General features: G+C 48.3%; 1 protein-coding gene across 8 annotated transcripts in view; it reads right to left on the bottom strand.

The window, feature by feature from the left end:
• The window catches only part of ACSL1 (acyl-CoA synthetase long chain family member 1), a 72,075-nt gene extending 53,096 nt beyond the window's left edge, over positions 1 to 18,979 (bottom strand). For 2 of the 8 annotated variants that reach the window (XM_050791693.1, XM_050791686.1), the window contains exon 1: positions 18,801 to 18,963. The gene's annotated coding sequence lies outside the window, so the exon portion shown is untranslated. Of the gene's footprint in view, positions 1 to 911; positions 1,409 to 4,814; positions 4,926 to 6,421; positions 6,446 to 6,588; positions 6,650 to 18,800 lie in introns of those variants that run through there. The other 6 variants (XM_050791684.1, XM_050791689.1, XM_050791691.1 and 3 more) reach the window with 5 other exon arrangements.
• Between the last annotated feature and the right edge of the window lie 2,392 nt (positions 18,980 to 21,371).

Genomic DNA, 21,371 nt, shown 5'->3' with positions numbered 1-21,371 from the left:
TTTCCCAGCCAGGAACACACAAGGCTACCGACAGCCAGCTTCTCCTTCCTCCACAGCCACTCCTGTGCACCCTCCTCCCGACCCTTAGAGCAGGTGGGTTTGCTCAGCTGGGTTTTCTGAATTTCCTACAAACCTGAAGTCTAAGACCACAGAAGGACAGGGAAGGTAACAATGGCCAAGGAAATCTGGGCACAAGCCCAGTGTAAAGATCCAGCACAGAAGATTCCTTTAAATAGACCTGGGCAGAGACAGGCACAGCGAGGCAGGGTGATGGAAACTGAACTGCATGACTGTCAGAAAACAGAAAGTCTACCCAAACTTCGGATAGGAGAACTAAAAATGCAATTAGCATTTCCTTAGTGTTTTGGAAGGGCTTTCATATCCAGTGTCTTATCTGAACATCACAAACGCAAACTGATGAGGAAGAAACCAAGGCCAGAGACTTATAAGGCTTCCCCAGGACGTTAGTCAAGAACTAAGGGACACCAAACAATGTGACTCCAAATCCCACCTATGCTAATAATTCTTAAACTATGCTAAGCCACTGACCCTCTCCCCCGAGAATACACATAATTACCACAAGTCTCCTTTAGCCCAACCCAGGTTAGGAACCATGAGGTCAGGTTTCTAAAGTCCTTCCAGTACTCACACTCCCAGGTATTATGAGAGCTCTGTACTGAGGTCCATCTGAATGCTCAACATCTTACATAAACGTTAGCATGTATCCCATCACCCCGGCCTCCGAACACGTGGGTGCGAGGCCTACTATACACAAAGGTTCACCTCTTCACCTTTTTATTTGTACCATGAAAATAGTGGCTCAGGGCCAGAGGTGACTCACAAGGACATCATTTTCTCGAGGACACACACACACACACACTACCCCTGCAATTCTGCAAACTTTTACTTACATTAACATTGCATTCTCTTCATGTCATTTAGAAACCAAAAACCGGGTGGTCTGAATGTTTCTCTCCTTCTAAAGTTCCTCAAGCTTTCATTAAGATGAATAATGGCAATCTGATGGAACACTTCACTAGGAATGTAGCCCTCAAACAAACCCACATAAACTGCACCCTTGCCCCGGCAGTGGCAAATTAAGAAAGCCTGACATCTTTCCTTAACGCAGCAACCCAAGCTGGCAAGATGCTGCCATTCCGTGCCCCGCCTCCTCCCCTTGTACAATAGGCTATTTACAGAGGCTGAAAGCACCCGCTTTGTCCTTCACTAGCTGGGCAGAGCTCAGGCTTCAGGGAGGAACAAGAGAGCAGCAGCCGGGCCATTTGCTGTTCTTTCAAAGCCCCACTCCAAACCCGTTGGATGTGTGCTCCTTAACCCTGGCTTGGCAAATTCCCTAAAGTTAGATTTGCTTAAGCCATTCCCTTTTGAACCAAAAGAGCAGTCAGGCTCTCCCTAGAGAGAGGGAGGTACAGCAGCTCAAAAGAGATGCCAGTCTCCCAGCTAGACAGGAAAACAGAGGTCGCTGTCCAAACCCTATCCCACCGAGTCCTGACTGTGGTCACTGCCCTGGGCCCATCTCCTCACTCCGAGCATCAGGAGAAAGATTTGGGGTAACTTTGGGATCCCACACACAAACATGCAAGCGGCTCCACAGGGAGTTAGCTAGTCCCACCCCACTGCCTTGGGGCTTTTTCTTCCCAATTAAGTATAATAAATCTTAAACCCACTTAATCTTCATTAAAGTGATCTTATAGATCACCAATTGAATTTCCAAAAGACTTAAAAAGGAGAAACAGAGTGGATGCCCTGATTTTATAAATCTTATTGAAATATCAAGTCCAGCTGAATACCTCTACACTTAAACCACTCCCTGCCCATCCCCTTATAAAGTTACCAGAGACAGAGTGAGACACAAAGCTTTTAAGTGTTAACCAATAAAATGAGGACCATACCTCAACCATTCACATTGGTCACAAATATCATATATACCCCCCAAAATAAAGAGATCTCAAACACAACATGTCGAATTTGAACAGATGAATTTTTAGGATGCAGGGTCAAATATCGTATAGCAGTTTCTGTATTCATTAAACTACATCTATATTTAAGTCACATGAAGAACTAAATTACTTTAGAAATACTGTTTTAAATTCACATTTCATTAGACCGGGCACAGTGGCTCACACCTGTAATCCCAGCACTTTGGGAGGCCAAGGCAGGAGGATCACGAGGTCAGGAGATCAAGGCCATCCTGGCTAACATGGTGAAACCCCGTTTCTACTAAAAATACAAAAAAAAAAAATTAGCTGGGTGTGGTGGCGAGCGCCTGTAGTCCCAGCTACTAGGGAGGCTGAGGCAGGAGAACGGTGTGAACCCGGGAAGCGGAGCTTGCAGTTAGCTGAGATGGTGCCACTGCACTCCAGCCTGGGCAACAGAGTGAGACTCCGTCTCAAAAAAAAAAAAAAAAAATTCCCATTTCATTACTATGTTCTTTGAGTTCTTTGAACACGCGTCTTCAAATAGGGTTTGGGGCATCTCTACAGCCACTTTTTGAAGCATCGAACAGTTTTCTGCAGCATACGTTCACATTTTCCTCTTCCATTGAAATTGTTGAAGTTGAAGCAGTTTTTGAAGTCATATATGTGCTACTAGTGAAAAAATCCTCCCAAGTCACAAGAACACATTTGAATGATATTAGAACAGGAGAAATTTTGTCCTATGGGTCCACATTTATCTATCTAAACCTCATACTCTATTGCTTTTTAAATGGATTTTTAAATGTACTATTTACAGTAACAACCAACATTTGCTTTTGTAAGGTCAAACCCTAAGAAATAATTACCCAGCTAGCATTAAATTTGCCTTAGAAAAAGTCTAACCCAGCGAGTTGACCTGTACAAAGACCCATGACTAGGACTGGCAGAGATGGTTTCAGGACAATGTCCCTTCTCTCTCCCTGAGGCTGCTCCAAATACAGGGGCTGAGAGCACCTCATACTACAACAGCCTTGGTAAGACCTAAATAGGACGACTGAAGGAGAATTTTGGGACACTTTCATCTTATATTGGGGCAGGTGAATTGTTTCATATTCAGATGGGGGTATAAACTGAGGAAAAACTTGCAGACCTCACTAATGAGGCTTGGAATTAAAAGACATAACATAAATGTCTACACACAATAGTGGATAACAAAGTAGCAGTAAGTGCAAAAGGAATTCTGACAGGGAGCATTCTCTCCCGGGGAGACTTGCATGGAGAAGGCACAGCTGAGCTGGTCCCAACGAATGAGCATCGTCTAGGAAAATGAGCTATCCTTCACGCTACAGGGACAGAGACGAGGCTACTAGAAGTGCCTCCTGACCCCAGGGCTCGCATTTTTGCACATTAATCTGGAACCAACAATAGGGCTCAAGCGGATAGGAGAGGGGAAGGAAGATGTTTGGGGAAATCGGCTTAGCTATGATTTTGTAAGGAGCCACTGTGCTTACGCACTTGGTGTGTGTCAGGCGCTGTGCTAAGCGACCGCGCACAGGGCTAAATTTGTGCTCGTCACAGGCCTTACTGCACGGCGTTGTTACTGCCTTCAGCTCAAAGATCAGGAAACTATAGGAGTCAAATGTCCTGCCCTTGTTCCACACGAGAACAGGATGACTGCCTGGATCTGAAGTCAAAGCCCATGGACCTCAACAGCCAAGCACATCAGCCCAGGCATGCGTGGGTGTTCGAGTCTAGACAGAGGGCATAGGTGACACTGATAATGACCAGCCATGATGCACAAAGTTTTTTGTTTTTTTTTGTTTTTTTTTTGAGACGGAGTCTCACTCTGTTGCCCAGGCTGGAGTGCAGTGGCGCGATCTCGGCTCACTGCAAGCTCCGCCTCCCCAGTTCACGCCATTCTCCTGCCTCAGCCTCCCGAGTAGCTGGGACTACAGGTACTCGCCACTACGCCCAGCTAATGTTTTTTTTTTTTTCTTGTATTTTTAGTAGAGACAGGGTTTCACTGTGTTAGCCAGGATGGTCTTGATCTCCTGACCTCATGATCTGCCCGCCTTGGCCTCCCAAAGTGCTGGGATTACAGGTGTGAGCCACCGCGCCCAGCTGCACAATGCTTTAAGAGCCCAGGATTCGAATCCAAATTTCCAACAACAGATGAATGGATCAACAAAATGTAGTCTATACAATGGAATATTACCCAACCTTTAAAAAGAAGGAAATTTGGATACATGCCACGACATGGATAAAGCAAAGGACAAATATTGCATGACCTCACTTCTAGGAGGTACCTAGAATCAGCAAATTTACAGAGACAGAAGGCAGCAGAGAGGTTACTGGGGGCTGGGCGGGGGGAGGAGGAATGAGCATTATTGCTTAACGGGTACAGAGTTTCAACTTGGGATGACGAAAAATTCTGGAACTAGATGGTGGTAATGGTTATACAACACTGTGAATGTACTTCAACCATTGTGTAACAGTATACTTAAAAATGACCAGAATGACAAATTTTATGTTATATATAGTTTACCACAATAAAAAAGTTTCATTATTTTTAAAAACTGCTTCAGTGGATACAAATGGAAAAAAGAGAAGTAATTTTGAGCCTGCGAATGAACGGCAAAACCCTGAAGAGACACTGGGAGGAGGAGACAGGAGGGCGATTTGTGAGCAACCCGCCCAACTCTCCAGGGTCCTCAGGGCCCTCCTTCACGTGTGAGGAGGCGGCGGTTCCACAATCACCCCGAAATCTTACACAATCCCCTCCTCTCTATGAGAGGCAATCAGTCCTTCCTCTGAACTCCAGGACTTCTTTATCTGTAACCCCTGTGTGGTACTTAGGACCTCCTGTCTTACACTTACAGCGAGTGGTACTTAGTACCGACGTAGCTGCTCCTTCCTCTCCCCGACCAGGGTCTCCTCCCATCTGTCTTTATACGCCCTTGGTGCTTAACACAGTCCCAAGCCCAGGACAGGTGCTTAACAAACATCTGCCGAGTCATGAATGACCCTGTGTGATTCTGACCATGTCACACCCTCTGTGATTGTGACCGTGTCTCTGCGGCAGGTCCCTGGAGGATATATTCATAAATCAGTGATTCTCCAAAAAGAAAGGGGGTATTGAAAGCATTTTCCAACTTCAGTAATCTCCTTCTACTCCCACCAGACTCCTATACAGCGTACCAGAAAGGATTAGAGAACATCTCCTGGCTGACTGGGGGACAAAGAAAAGGGTGTGAGCCACTGATTTAAAGGGGACATAAGAATATTCTCTTGCTCTTATTTTGATCACGTTTTCTATTTCACTTATGTATAATGTCAGCCCAAGGCTGCCGTCAAATTGTTTCACTTACGTATAATGTCAGCCCAAGGCTGCCATCAACTCTAAGGGCAAGTGTCTTTAGAAGACACTGAGATACACTGAGATTTGGACAGACGACTGTTGATTCATTTAAAACAAATCAAGGCTGCCCACAGGGAAGGGAAGAGATCAAATAAGTACTTTTCTTAGGTAAAACAGCAAATGGTCAGAAAGGCTTGAGCCCAGAGCCCTATATCAGGGCTGGAACTTCTGTGAGCTTTCTATGATAGAAAAGAGAATCTTCCAAACCAGGGAAACAGACAAGACTCAAGCACAAGATCCAGAGTCCCGTGCGAGGGCTCCAATGAGCAGAACGCTCCAGAAACACGGAGCTAGTGGGCAGCCATCTGCGATGTATGGAATGCTGACAACAGGACCTGCCCAACATTCTCCAGAGGAAACAAAACATATAGCTCTCCTCCCTTCTCTCTTCACACACAGCGACAAATATCTGTCACGTACATCCACGTGAGAAAATGACGATTATAGTTAGGACATGCCCCGTGGAGATATCCAGGTCATGTACAGCCTTTGCGTGGGACAGCAGGGCTAAATTTTGGCAGTACCTATTTAAGAGGGCAAGTTTCCATTCAAAAAATGTCCTGAGGAGCAAGATTATTCCACTTGTCTTCCAATACTGATTGAATAAGGCTAAGCAACTGTTGTAGATACATCACAATGAGACAGAAGTTTACTGATAAGAGCTAGAGAAGCCAGCAGACTTGGGCAGATAGCCTAAGTCAACAGCTTTGTGGCAGTGGATGGAGACAGAAAGATCTGCTTGTTAGGCTGACGCAACCATTCTGCAAAGAGCAAGACAGATAAGGCTTGTGTAGATTAAACTTCTTACTCATGAACTGGATCAATTACAGCACGTTATTTCAGTGGACGTTCAGCACAGGAAGAGTCAGAATTGTGTCTGTATGACTGCATGTTGAAGAACACGGCAGTAGGTTCTAAGGGTATTAGGCAAGACAAGCACGGCCTGTTATTACAAAAGCTAAAGAAGGAAATCAATGGCTTTTTGCCACTGAAAGAATCCAGAAGACTCTTCACCTGACTGGACTCAGCTGAACCACAAAGTCAGCCCTGAAGCAAGGGACCATACCAGGAGGAGGGAGGACAACTTCACAGCAGAGAGGATCAAATGTCCTTTCACAACTGCCAGAGCTGGCCCCAAGCCCCAAGCTAGGCAGGCACTCTCCTCCTCCGAGGGCCAGGGATGGAGAGGAAGCTCCACTTGTTTGAGAAACTGCTCGCAGAGAAGGTACCTACATCCTCGGGTCCTCTCAGGTGCTTTGCCCAAAGTCAGGATCTTCCCATCTTCCCGTGGTGACTATGGAAATAAACAGAATATGAACATGGAAAGAATCCTAGACCAAATGCAAGAAGATCACATTCTAGGTACTGGCTGTGCCTCCGATCAGCTGCAAAATCTTGAGCCAGCTCCTCTATCGGTGCCGGCTTCAGGGAGAATAAAGAAGAGAGTGGGAACAGAGGAGAGCTACGCCTCATTCCATCACGAACACCATGGTAGCTTCTCCAAGACTATGTAAGAGAAGGGAAAAGACGGCCAGGCAATCCCAGCGTACAGGAGTAAACAATGAAGTTTCCACCTATACCCAAAAGCCCCAGGGAACAGTGATGTGTGAACAAAAGAGTCAATGATAAAACCCTCAATTCTATGTGGCGAGTCTATGGATGCTTTTACTACTGTTGTTGTTCTTTGTATGTTGCTGTATTTTTTCCAATTTTTTACTGTGGTAAAATTAATACAATATAAAACTTGCCATCCTAACTATTAGCTGTATTTTTAAAGTTTCTCAAGATAAAGAAGCTATAAGTGAGTCAGGTCAGTTAATGTCCTCTTGTATTTATGTATTTCCCACCTGCTCCACAAAGGATTTAGGGTAGTGACCTGTCCTTAGAACAGAATGACAGATAGGATATAAACCCTTCCTGGAAAATACGTAGCTATGCTTTGCATCGTCTGCCTGCGCTGGACCCAGCTCAGCTGCTGACCTGCTATGTGAGCCACTTCCACTTAAGTGCCTCTTTGAAAAAGGGGTCACACCACAAAAAAGAAGCAACACTCTGAACATTACAGGGGGATGAGGAACTCTCCTTAGTCCCTGACAAACAGAAAGCTTGAGGATAAAGCACTTACAAGGTTTTCTTTGCCTTCAGCAAGTTTAGGATATCAATGAAGATAAACACACCTGCAAGAGTTAACAGAGCCACCGAAGACAGATCTGATAACCACGGCAGGTAGAGCCCTGGTGCTCCAGGAATCTAGAGGAGGGAGAAAACAGTACGCATGCACCAGGCATCTGAGGGAGGGCTGTCCAGAGAGCTGAAGGTGGAACCAGGCCAAGTCTGAACAGGCAGAGACAGGAGGGGGTGGAGAACAGCAACAGCCAGACAGTGCTGTGAGCAAAGAGGCAGGGAGGAGGCCCTGCAGGAGCAGCAGGTGGGCTGGGGACTCACAGCAACATTGTAAAGCAACCGCCAGGAGCCTCTGCCTCTCTCTCCCATGACAGCATTCTTGTCAACCGGCTGAGTAAGAAACAGCTGGCTGCAGGAGGCTCGCCCTCGCCCAGTGGGTGTTTAGTTCATAAAGCCCTCCTGTCCCCGCCAGGACCCAGGCCTGGAGTGGGAGACTGGGAGGAGCAAGACTCAGTCCTTGTCTTCAAGGAGTCCACACCACCCCACGGCTCGCAGAGGTCACAGCTATCACATATCAGTGACCTGGATAAGAAGGCTAAAGAGGGCACAGGTTGGGTAGAGTTACTTACACCTCTTAAAATACATCAAGGTTTCAGAGACTGATAACCACAGAAATGGCTTAGCAGGACATGGGTGAGAAGACAAAACACAAAGACCTCTCTGCCCAGGGAGAGGAAGACCAGCCTCTCAAGAGTTTGGAGAAATCCACTTGAGTTTTTACACATTTCAACAGGTACCTGCTGTGACTTTAAAAAGCAGAGATGAGGCCAAGTTTACAGGCTCATGCCTGTAATCCCAGCACTTTGGGAAGCAGAGGTGGGTGGATCATCTGAGGTCAAGAGTTCGAAACCAGCATGGCTGACATGGCGAAATTAGCCGGGCGAGATGGCAGGCGCCTGTAGTCCCAGCTACTCGGAGGCTGAGGCAGGAGAATCGATTGAACCTGGGAAGCGGGGGTGGCACTTAGCCAAGATGGCGCCACTGCACTCCAGCCTGGGCGACAGAGACTCCGTCAAAAAGAGAAAAAAAAAAAGCAGAGATGAATGGAATCTACAAGATAATCATAGGTTGTGGGTTCCCAGGACTGGACACAGCCTGCAAAAAGCATGGGAACCTGTTCTGACCTCTAAATTGTGCCTGTTAAACGGAAGACCTCAGTGGTGTCACAGGAAGCAACAAGTGAAATAGAGAAAAGGTTAACCAGGATTTAGCCCATCGTATGGGGAAGGAGAAGAAAGGTACGGGTGACAACCACGAGACAGGAGCTAAAATTACACAAAGAGCTCAGGTAACTATAAAAAGAGGCGACTGGCCCTGGGGAAGCCAAAATCAAAACAAACCTAACAAGTTGCAGAAGATTATAGAACAATGACCAGTGTTTAAAAGACAGAAAGAAAAAGAGACTGTACAGTTCGGCCATTACCTGCTCGGAATGGGTGATACTAGTTTGGGGTCTCTATACTCCCTTTATGTTTCACTTAAAATGTATTATGACAATTCAAATCTATTCAAAAGTAGACATAGTAGTATAATAAAACTGTATTTTATGTACCCATGACTCCAACTTCAGTTCCAGTAATGATCAACATTTTGCTACTACTGTTTCATTATACCCACTTCTTAAAAAATTATTTTAAGTTACATCCCAACACCCTGTCTCTCAGGTGACACTTCTGAGGCCTCCATGGCTCTGTGGTTCCACCGCATGGGGGTATGATGTGTAGGACAGTAAAACTGACTGGCACGTAGGCTGCATCTCGCCAACTGCCCAACGGTTTAAACAAAAGGAGCCAACCTGAATATTGACTTGAAGCATCCAACTCAGCACAATACTTAATTATCATGCAATAAAAAGGCTCATATATTCAATTTGCAAATATTGAGGATATGCAAAGTCAGCTCCAGCCTCAGGGGATATGATAGTAAACAAAAGAGAAAAAAATAAAACCCCGATCCCAATGAGGCTTCCACATTGCAAAGCTCTGCGATCGAAGACAAAACATACTCTGGAGTTAACCCGACTCTCCTGAAGTCACAGGCCTATTTGACAAGAATCACAACCCAGCCAGAGAGCAGTTTCTATTCCCCTTTAACTGACAAATTCTTTCCTTTTGAAAAAATGGCATTCAGAGGTCTCCCATGATACTGGTGCTAGAGAAAGAGTTAACTTTCTGGTTCTCTAAACTTCTGATGATGTACCCTAATAAATACATGCACCCCTCACACGTAAATGCTTTTATCTATAAACTATATACATGTACATTCTGCAAATATTTTCTGAACATTAGAAAACACACAAATATGAATTTAAAAGATAGCCAAAAAATAACTATCCATAGAAGTTCTAATGTTTCTATTCTATCTACACCCTAATGGATGGGCTAGCCAGCCTCTATGGGGCACATACCCCACTCGAGACAGTCCTTCAATCTCCTGAGCAGCCCTACAGCCGCTCTGGCGTCTTGCCTGGCTAGTGTCTCCATCTGTTCCCCACCATGGGCAACAATGAATGAAGCTGCTAATGGAAGCACCTTGAAAGGCGTGCCACGTCTGGGAGGCAGAGGGACAGTGTCTGCGAAAGCCTGTAAAAAGGGACTGTCACATCAAGGAGGGAGGCAAAGACACTCAGCATCACCCAGTGATGGAGAGAAGCATGCCAGAGAGGGCAAGACGCTGCTGGTGACTGTCACTTGGCCTGCGAGAGAGGGTTAGTGCTGAGCCCGCCTTTGTGGAGGACAGAGATTTGAGGCTGAGACCCATGCCAGGCTCCAGGACTGGCCTCCTCTGAAGGTCTGTCCTGGAAACCCTGAAGCTTCAGCCCTGACCCCAAGGACAAGGATCTTCACCCTGCCTGAACTCCAGGGAGGTCTTGGCATCAGCAAAATTTGCCTCTGACTCACGTCAGAAGAGAAAAGCACAGACTGGCTGTCTTCAGAGTCTAACGTGAGAGTCTGGACTGCTCAGCCACCCCCTCGAGAACTCAGTTCCATCCACTGTGAGGTGCCTGGCTGGGACACTTGACAGACAAGGCCCCCGCCAGCTACCCATCCTGGGATGCCTCAGAAACTTGCCTGAGGCACAATGTAGGTAATTGTCCACCTATTACCTGTTCCTTGAAGGAACAATGAGCCATTTGACCATTTCACTAGTGGCACAGAAACAAGGGGCAATTTGAACGCAAGAATACCAGGTAAAGGAAGACTACAGTAGAGTTATGTAACATTAGCTGGGACTCAACACCAATCTCCTCCCCTCCCACACCCTGCAAAGACCACAGCCACCTGCTTCTCCACCACAACTCAAACTACACGGAAAGAAACACCTCAGACGTACTCTGAAACACAAACTTCACCCAGTGAAAGCACAGACTTAGGTCTAGAGACTTTCAGTGCCTTGATCTTAGCTATAAGATCTAAGTTTTGCACAGGATCAGAATAGACAAACCTGGAACATGACAATGTATACTCTTGTTAGGGACCACCTTCTATGGGACATCTGACCATTGGAACCTGCCCTACACTCAATCCATCATCAGATAATCATACATGCTTACTAGTGGTAAGGCCCTGTATTAAATGCTGCTGAAAACACAGAAATGACAGTGACTAGGTCTCCCATGTGCCCAGAGCTTAGAGTGTGGCTGGGGTGCCGGTCTGTGAAAGCCAGATATGTGCTCATGAAAAGATGCACGTGGGACAGAGGCTGGGATGCTCGTCAAAATATTTAATACCCAGTATAGCCAGGCACCAACCAGTCAGGAAAGACACAGGCCAGGGCACCAGAACGGGGCTCCGAAGTTCCTCTGCTGCCCCATGTATGAACCCTTTAGTTTCCATATTAAGGGTGGGGCACTAGGGTAGCAGCTGTTCTCTAGCCAGGATGGGAGCGTTTTGATATTTTAACCACTAGCGTGGTCGCTGGTGCCTCCCCAGCTGAACGGCAGTGAGCGCAGCTGAGGAAGGGGAGAGTCACTCCAGGAAAAGTGTCTCTGAGGAGCAGGGCTCTGTGGGACAAGGAATGGCATTCCAAACAGGCCGAGGTGGGCATTGTACCATTTAGATGTACTTTTATTTTTGAAGACAGATTCTCACTCTATACCCCAGGCTGGAGTGCAGTGGCGCTATCTCAGCTTACTGCAACCTCCGCCTCCGAGGCTCAAGAGGTTCTCCTGCCTCAGCCTCCTGAGCAGTTGGGATTACAGGTGCCTGCCACCACACCCGGTTAATTTTTGTATTTTTAGTAGAGACAGGGTTTCACCATGTTGTCCAGGCTGGTCTCAAACTCCTGACCTCAGGTGATCCGCCTGCCTTGGCCTCCCAAAGTGCTAGGATTACAGGCGTGAGCCACCACACCCAGCCTAGATGTACTCAACACGAACTTTATCCCAGCAAAAACACAGGCTTGAGTCTAGAGACTTAGTGTCTTGAATCTTAGCTGTAAGATCAAAGACACCATCGGACCAGGACATAGGAAGGTCAGTCGGGCAGATGACAGCACCCAGGTACAGTGTCTTGGGTACACAGACCCATTAACCCCGTGCCACCAGAGTCTGCTTTCTAGAAGCCTCAGGATGTGGTGGTTTGGAGAAGCGTGGAGACAGCAGGTAAGAACCAAGCTGCAGAAGCCCTGACAGGTAAGGTAAACAAACACCCGGGGCCTTACAGAGGGGGGCCTGGAAGGCTTCCGCTCAGGAGGGATTTGATCAGAGCCGTGATTTAGAAAAAGCAACCATTCCCCTCTGCACCCTGCCCCCTCTTCTAACAAAGGCCTTCACTGTTTAAACTGGAGGTGACAATTCTGGACCAGGATGGCAATACTGAGAAGGCAAGGAGAAAATGCATGTGCATTGGGCAATACTGCAGAGAGTAGGTCAGAATAAGCAGAACTGCTGGCTGACTGGACTTCAGGGCAGAAATCAAGGGCAACACCAAGGTCCAGCCATTCTTTGAACAGGCACAGGATCCAGGAACAAACTCCACATGCGTGTATGGCCAAAGGGGCAGGCAGGTTGTGTCACCTTGGCCAAGTCACCCCCCTCCGAGCCCTGCAGTCACTGCACGGGTGCAATGAATAAGGTGGCTTATCTCAGTGTTGCTCTGAAGTCCCTCACAGGTGGCAAAGGGAGACAGAGGAAGCCCTTCAACCACCGCAGCCCTGCTTTTATGTATTTCATCTCTCAGGGTTCTGCCTAAAATCTCACTGGGAAAAAGAGATCCACAACCACTAGGCGATGCTGCTGTGCCTTCATACCCCGAGAAGTCCCAATTTTATTCTCGTCTGTTGAAAGTGTTGAATATGATCTAGAATGCGCTGAGAGATCAAAGTACCCCACGACACAGAGCAGAAAGCAAACCTATGGGTGCAGTGAGGCCAGTCTCCTACATTAGCGGACGCTGCTCCACCACTGCTCGGCCTGAGTCCTGTTCCCAGCTGAAATGTGCTCTCTTCCTCCAGCACACTGCATGCATTCATTGTGCGCCTCAACTGTTCTCCAGCCTTACAAGACCAATGTCCAGGGCAGGCAAAGCCTTTTATTTTTTAATTCTCTAGAAAGTCACAGCTACATAGCAAGTGATCTTACCACTCCCTGAGCCAAGCTGAATCAAAATGTGTGGTCTCTTTCAGCACTCTAGTGGTATAAAGAGATAATTCAAGGCAGACTATAAATGAGATGGGGGTAAAATCAAGGAGCAGCGACACCGAAGGAGACCCAGCTCTGTCCTTCCTGTCTTACTGCCAGGTGTATAACCTGGAACTTTCTTCCCTTTTTTTTTTTGAGACGGGAGTCTCACTCTGTCGCCCAGGCTGGAGTGCTGTGGCGCAATCTGGGCTCACTGCAGCCTCCGCCTCCTGGGTTCATGCAGTTCTCCTGCCTCAACCTCCCGAGTAGCTGAGACTACAGGCACGCGCCACCACGCCTGGTTAATTTTTGTTATTTTTAGTAGAGACGGGGTTTCACCATATTGGTCAGGTTGATCCACCCACCTGGGCCTCCCAAAATGCTGGGATTACAGACATGAGCCACCGCGCCTGGCCTAACCTGGAACTTTTTAGGCCCTCCTGGACTGAGAAACTTCTAGCTCTGGAGGGGCAGTAGAGTCAAGCAATTAGGAGCACAGACCCTGAAGCCAGACTGCCTAGGTTCAAATTCTGGTTTGAGCAACTTTATCTTTGCACCTGTTCCTTTATCTTGCGTACAGTAAGGCTAGCAGCAGGACTTACCTTCCGGGGTTGCTGGGGGTACTAATGAGTTAACCCATCAGAAGCTTAGCAGCACCTGGCTCTGTCTGCTGCTATGGTCACTGCTTCGTTCCTAAACCTGGCTGTGTCCAGGCTGTGGCCACCACCTCGGTCAGCTACCACAGCCCTGCTTCGTGGCGGACACCTGGGCCCAGAAGGAGAAACTAGCTCCGGAAGCACTTTCTCATGACTCTGCTTAATAAAGGAATAAATAGTATTCAGAGTATTTCAGTCCTTCTAAGATGGACATTTCTCCCACAACAAACCTAAGGGGAAAGTGCCCATTTCTATAGCAGCCAAAGCTGTGCTAATGGACAGAGCCTACATTTATCAGAAGTCCCCTCCAGAATGAGGAAATGGTCTACAGGCAGGCCCCGTTTCCTCCTCTGATGCCCTAACTTCTTTCCATTTCTCTTTCCAAACCATGAAATCCCTATTTCAACCGCTTTTGACTGGAACACATGAACCCAAAAGTCCATCAAGCCTATTCATTAGTAAAAACACTTTTCAAATTATTGTTAATTTCAAGAGTTTTAAAGCAGAACATGCCCTATTTTTTAAAGACCTATTTAAACATATAACAAAGGTGGGTAAACTGTTCTGAAAAATATCCAGCAATAGGGGAGAAGCAACTAAATTATGGTCCATACAGCAAATAATGCAGTTGTCTTCAGAACTTAGTTTTTGAAGAATATGTAACGACGTGGAAAAAAGCCCACAATATAACTTAGGTGATTAAATTGTCAAAATTTTAATCTTTAATTAACAATATATGCTTAAAATTTGTTTATTGTATAGGGAAAAAAGACCGGAAGGAAATACAACAAAATGTTAATAGTATTTAATCTCTGGAAGAGCTTCATTTTTCCTATTTCCCAAATTTTTTCCAATAAGCGTTCATGACTCTTGAAATATGAAAAATGAATATAGCTTTTCTGTGGTAAGTGGTTTTGGTTTAGATATTAGACAGCTTTCAGAATTTTATTTAAACTTGAAGACCAGCAAATATTTCATAAAGAGAATCAGCCCAGGCACCTATATGGAACCACCAGTTTTGAGATTTTATGTTATTGTTTTTACCTTTTTTCTCTAGAGATGGGGTCTTGCTGTGTTGCCCAGGCTGGTCTTGAACTCCTGGCCTCAAGCAACAAGCTATTTGCCTCCAGATGATCATATCCTTCTAAGGCTGGCAGCAAAGGGTAGCAGGGCCCTTACTCACCTCCACTTAAGTTTTTGTCCAAGGGTGACACCCTTGAAGCCAGCCACACTTCAAGGAGTCTCCAGTATTTCACCCACCCCTCTAGATTCCTCAAAGGTCATAAGTGAATGAATACTGTGTTGTTTCTAACACAGTCAAGAAAGTGAAAGTGGGCTGGATGCAGTGGCTCACGCCTGTAGTCCTAGCACTTTGGGGAGGCCAAGGAGGGCAAATCGCTTGAGCCCAGGAGTTCGAGACAAGCCTGGACAATATGGTAAAACCGCTTCACCACCACCCCAACAAAAAAAAAATTATTTGGGCATGGTGGTGTGCGCCTGTACTCTAAGCTACTGGAGAGGCAGGTGGGAAGATCAACTGAGCCCAGGGAGGTGGAGGCTGCAGTGAGCCATGATTGTGCCTGTACTCCAACCTGGGCGACAGAGTGAGACCTTATCTGGGAGAAAAGAAAAAAAAAGAAAGTGAAAATGTCATGATGTAGAAAATGAACATCACTCAGATTATGTCATAGTTTTCTCTTCTTGCCGTTATATACAACCCAAGGCTTGCCACAAACTGAAATTTCTTATGCATTGACATTCAGCATTTGATGTAAAATGACAATCTTAGAGTTGCTGCCACAAACCCTGGTAAAACTGCCCCTGCCTTCTCTAGTTCACTAAGTTCAGCTACTCCTTCAGGGCTTGTGCTCCTTTAAAACTTTTCAGAAGCCCCTTGAAGTACCAGCATGTTGAAACTCAAACTCAACTCCCTGCAGCTTCAGATCAGCGCTGGCCACTGAGAATTCTTCTCCAGGCCCCAGTGTCGAAGGCACTTTTGACCGTCATGCGTTTGTCTGACTACCAAGTTGGACTGCCAGCCTTCACTAAGAGCTCCGGCACCTTTATCTACCTCCTGTCAGATCACTGCCTGTCAGAGACTGAGGCCTAAAAAGGCTTTAGGATACCAACAGCTTTGAGCTGCCTTAAAGGAAATTCTTCTCTATTTTGTAGTACAGGAGTCTCATGCATTGCATCATCCAAACAAGACTGTCCACAAAACATTACTAATGGATTCTAATTTAACAGAGTTCGGTTATGAGAGACAGTAAACACAAATGGGCACGTTTTAACTGGCAAACTTACACAATAAATTCAATTGATCTTAAAAACGAAACATTCCTCTAAGGTTACTGACTATAAATATCTACAAATTACTATTCCTACAGTCTTGCTATTTCCAGAAAAGTGAAACTGGAAGGGAGAGAGGAGGAGAAATACCCAGCTCTAATGACAAGACAACCTCATCTTTTCTCAAAAGCCTCCCCAAACACACAACCATTTTCCACAAAACAGTTACATCAAAAAAGATGTAGCAAGACCTAGACATGAAGCATGCTAGAAGGTAGGGACAGTTTTACCAGTGTTTGTGGCAGCAACTCTGAGATAGTCATTTTACATCAAATGCCGAACGTCAATGCATAAGAAATTTGAGTTTGTGGTAAGCCCTGGGTTATATATAATGCCAAGAAGAGAAAACTATCACATAATCTGAATTATATTCACTTTTCTGCATACACCACAGCATGCTGGTACACTTCCAGTTAGCCTAAACTTCACCCAAAAGTAGAGGTGGCTATGAAAACTCTACCTGTATGGTATAAACAGACACCTGTCCCTACATGCGTGAGTCACATGTATCTACCTCCCAAATACCAAAAACTTAACAGCTCAGATTTCTTTTTGGTCAGGCTGCCTGCAATAATAATAAAAATACTGCAAAAATAGGAACAACAGAGACAGGAAGGAAATATGTCAAAATGCTTATAATTGTGGGAGAAGGGTATTTTTTTTTTTGTCTTTGGACAGAGTCCTGCTCTGTCCCCAGTCTGGAGCGCAGTGGCGGCATCTTAGCTCATCACAACCTCTGCCTCCCGAATTCAAGCGATTCTTCTGCCTCAGCCTCCCGAGTAGCTGGGATTACAGGCGCGTGCCACCACGCCTGGCTAATCATTTATATTTTTAGTAGAGATAGGGTTTCTCCATGTTGGTCAGGCTGGTCTCGAACTCCTTACCTCAAATGATCTGCCCACCTTGGCCTCCCAAAGTGCTGGGATTACAGTGAGCCACCGCACCCGTCTGGGTAATTTTTTTTTTCAAGTATTCTGTTTACAGTAAATTCAGAAAACGAAGTCTTTAATATGTCTATTATTTTAAAGTGAAGAGGTATAAGGTGTGCTGCTAACAAGTTTATTTTTCTAGTCACAGTATTTGGACTCATGAAATATTTTAGTCTAATGCAGTTTGTTCACAAACTGGAAGGGAGAGAGGAGGAGAAATACCCAGCTCTAACGACAAGACAACCTTATCTTTTCTCAAAAGCCTCCCCAAACACACAACCATTTTCCACAAAACAGTTACATCAAAAAAGATATAGCAAGACGTAGACATGAAGCATGCTAGAAGGTAGGGACAGTTTTACCAGTGTTTGTGGCAGCAACTCTGAGATAGTCTGAGGGGGCCTCAGACTAGGTAGGTGTTTTCCGAGTTGAGTCAGAACAAGAAAGTAAGTCTCCCAAGACCCGGTCCTTTTCCACTATATGGCACTGCACTGTCTAGCTCCAACCTGATGGCGAGCAATGGTTCCTTAAACAGCTCCATCTTCTCAAGCCTACGCAGCACACACCTACAACTCAAACTTTACGTTTTAGCCAACCTAACCTTCCCACATCCACTTGAAAAAAAAAAAAAAAAGAATCAACCAGAAGTTTTTGATTTTTTTGCTGGCATGAAGCCAATAACTGTTTTCCATGGGACAATCACAGGTTAAATTGTGAAATGTGTGGCAGAACCTGCAAGATTTAACCAGTTTCTCTCAAAGCTAATCAAAAGTCAAGAAATAATAAAAGGCAGGGAGGGCAGTGAGAGTCGCGGGACTTCACATACTCCTGCACCAAGAAGCTTAAAAGTCTTAGCCAGGGCACTAGAGGACGCTTTTAGAATGGTCACTCTTAACTACGCTCCATAACCTTGAAATTGGACGGAGTGGGGAAGGGGTTTCCACACTCTCACACGCACTGACTGGGGGAACGCCTGTCCCCAGACTCGAATCCACGTGTCCATTCAAGTCATCTACCGCCACTCTCTGTCTACGCTGCCAGGTGACAGACGTTATCTTTGCTTCTCAATTTCAAAAAATGCCAGCACGCCTTAGATCAATGCTCCACGGTCAAGTGCAGGGGCCACGGGCACTCCTCTGGAGACACTGCGAGAATGTCGGCAACTGGCAGCGGCCTCTGAGCTGCCTGTGGGCCTCGTGCCGGCGCGCGGCGTGGGGCCGGCATCTCAGCGGGCGCGGGTGCAGTCCCGCCCCACGCGCGGTCCGAACGCCCGCGAACCCGGTCTCTGGGGCAGGCAGGGGCCGCGGCCGAGAGAAACGTCAGCGGTCTGGCGGGGCCAACTCCTCCCAACCGAAGCGCGGCGTCCGGCCGCTCCGCCGGGCCGGTCCCCGCCGCCGCACACACAGGGGTCGGTACCGCGCGCATCCCCCGCCGCGCACAAGCCCCGCGCCCGCGCCGCCCGCGGCTCAGACACAGGAAGCCGCGGCGGCACGGGCGCCCTGGAGGCCTCCGGCTGCCGAGGGAAGCGGGGCCGCGGCAGGAGGCCGGAAAGGCGGCGCGGCCCCACGAGCCTGAGGCGGCTCACGCGCCTCCGCGGCGGCCGCTGCTCCGGGCTCGGCCCTGAAGGGCAACCTCAGCCCGCGCCTCGGCCGGGGCCCAGGCACCGCCGCAGGAGCAGGCGCGGCTCCGCACGGCGGGCGCACTCACCTCCTCCGTGGACCGGCCGCTCCGCCGCCGGCTGTCACCGCAGCCCACTCCCTGCCCCGCGCCGGCTCTGGATGCTATTTAAGGCGCCGCTGGCGCCGCCGCCTCTGCCTGCTAGTTGCGCCCCCGCCACCGCCGCGGTTGAGCCAGGATGCTGCTGGTGCGCTCGCCGCGCCGGCCCCGCCCTCCCGCGGCCCCGCCCTCCCGCGGCCCCGCCCCCCAGCGGCCCCGCCCCATCCGCAGGCCCCCGCCCCCCGCAGGCCCCGCCCCGCCGCGCGCCCGGCCGCCCTCCAGTCTGGGTGCGCGTGGCTGGCGGATGGCCGGCGGGGGAGAGGCGGCGGCGGGCGAACGCAGCTGGAGTCGCCCGGACTGCCTGGGATTTCATAATGAATCTGAGGAAGGACAAAGGGTACATTGGACCGCCTCACCTCAGAGGCCCCGCGGACCCTGGGCCCTGCGATGCCCGAGGGGCGGGCGGCGCCCTCCGGATCCTGCACCCTCAGCTGGTGCCCCGCTGGCCTCCTGGCAGGCCGGGCTTCTGCTGCGAGGGCCCTGGCGGCAAGGGCCTTCCTCTCCGTTTTTGCTTGACACCGACTTGCGCGGCCGCTTTGAGCCCTTTTTCACCGCGGCCCCACAGGGCTTCGCCACGCTGCCTGGCCGGAAGACCTTTTCAGTCTGGTGTCTGCAGAGCCTGAGGTGGGCAGCGCCTGCAGCTCACACCAGTGCAGGGGAGCTGAGGGACGACTGCGCGCTGCACCAGGGCGGCCACCTGCTGTGCGGTTCTCAGGGCTTCCGCGTCCCTGCCATGCCCGTCTGGGGGCTTCAGAAGCCAACACGATGGTTTTCGGGCTCACATTCCAAAGGCTACTCTTCCTTGTAGCACCTGGGACCGACCAGGAACCTCAACTTCTAACAACAGTGGTCCCGGTTACCGTGGGGTTTGCGCCCAGCGTTGGCTGGCGGGCCGTTTGAAGAATGATTGTTGTCATAAAGGCCTTTGATAATAACAGATACTGTTTACCCAGTGCTTGACGCGAGGCACTGCTACAAACATTGCATACACATTATTCTATTTAATCTTCGTAATCCGGTGGGGTAGGTGCTGTCATTACTGTCCTTTCACCAAAGAGGAAGCGGGGCACAGAGGTTGAATGCTAGTGAGGGCAGTACCACACTTGGCACTTAGGTCGCCCCCAGAGTGTGGGCACAACCACCACAGGACTATGCCTGGGCTGTAGGCCGGGGAAACTGACCATGGGTTCGCCCCAGGCCTCAGGCACCCTGCAGTTCACTCCCACAAATATCTGAAGGACTTTCCCTGGGTCTCTCCCACAATGTGCTGGGCGCAGCGGTGCAGTGGGGTGAGGGCAACGCACACACCAGCAACCTCTCTGGCAGCTCAGTTCTTCTAGATCTAGAAAAAATGGACTCCACGTTCGTTTTCACTGCTTCCCACTTGGCTAATCCCTGGTTTTTCTGTCCAGATCTCGCCTCCCCACCCATGATTTTGTCATCTTTGCCTCTCCTTTTTCATCTTACTTCTGCAACCAGTCCCTCAGCCCCAGAGCCTCCGCAGGCACCTCCCAAGTTCTGTGGTCTATTTTTTTCAAGGGCTGCTGGAACAAAGTACCACACACTAAGTGGCTTCAACAATCGAAATGGTATGGTCTTTCCTGGTTCTGGAGACTAGAAGTACAAAATCACGGCGAGGGCAGGGCTGGCTGCCTTTGAGGGTCATGAAGAGCATCTGTGCCAGGCCTCTCTGGCTTGCAGATGTCCATCTTCTCCCTATGTCTCCTCACACCATCTTCCCTGTGGTGTGTGTGTGTGCAAATTCCCCCTTTCTATAAGGACACCAGTCATACTGGACGAGGGCCCATCCTAATTGCCTCATTTTAACTTGATGACCTCTGTAATCAAGAGATAATCTCCAAGTAAGGTCCCATTCTAAGATACCTGAACAGCCAGGCACGGTGGCTCACACCTGTAATCCCAGCACTCCGCGAGGCCGAGGCAGGCAGATCAACTGAGGTCAGGAGCTCAAGACCAGCCTGGCCAACATGGTGAAACCCAGTCTCTATTAAAAATGCAAAAATTAGCGGGGTGTGCTGGCGCATACCTGTAGTCCCAGCTACTCAGGAGGCTGAGGCAGAAGAATTGTTTGAACCCAGGGAGGTGGAGGCTGCTGTGAGCCAGTCAAAATTGCGCCACTGCACTCCAGCCTGGGAGACAGAGCAAGACTGTCTCAAAACAAACAAACAAACAAACAAACAACAACAACAACAAAAAAACCCTGAACATGTGAACTTGGGGAATGTGGAGGGGACAATTCAACCCGTAGCAAGTCGGTCATCACTGGTTGTCTCACCTTATCTCTTCTCCTCAAGACGCTTTACTCTGAAACCGGGTGCCTCTCCCTGGGCTCTAGCCCTTAATGCAGGTGATTTCCAACTCAAGGGTGGGAAAGGCACACAACCCAGAATCAGACCTGAGTTCGCACTCCTTCTGGCAAGAACTTCTATGTGACGTTGGGAAGCACCTTCATTCCTTAGAACCTAGATTTCTCCTCAGGAT

Source organism: Macaca thibetana, chromosome 5 (genome assembly GCF_024542745.1).
Source record: "Macaca thibetana thibetana isolate TM-01 chromosome 5, ASM2454274v1, whole genome shotgun sequence".
NCBI classification, from domain to species: domain Eukaryota; kingdom Metazoa; phylum Chordata; class Mammalia; order Primates; family Cercopithecidae; genus Macaca; species Macaca thibetana.
This window is presented reverse-complemented; position numbering and strand designations above follow the sequence as displayed.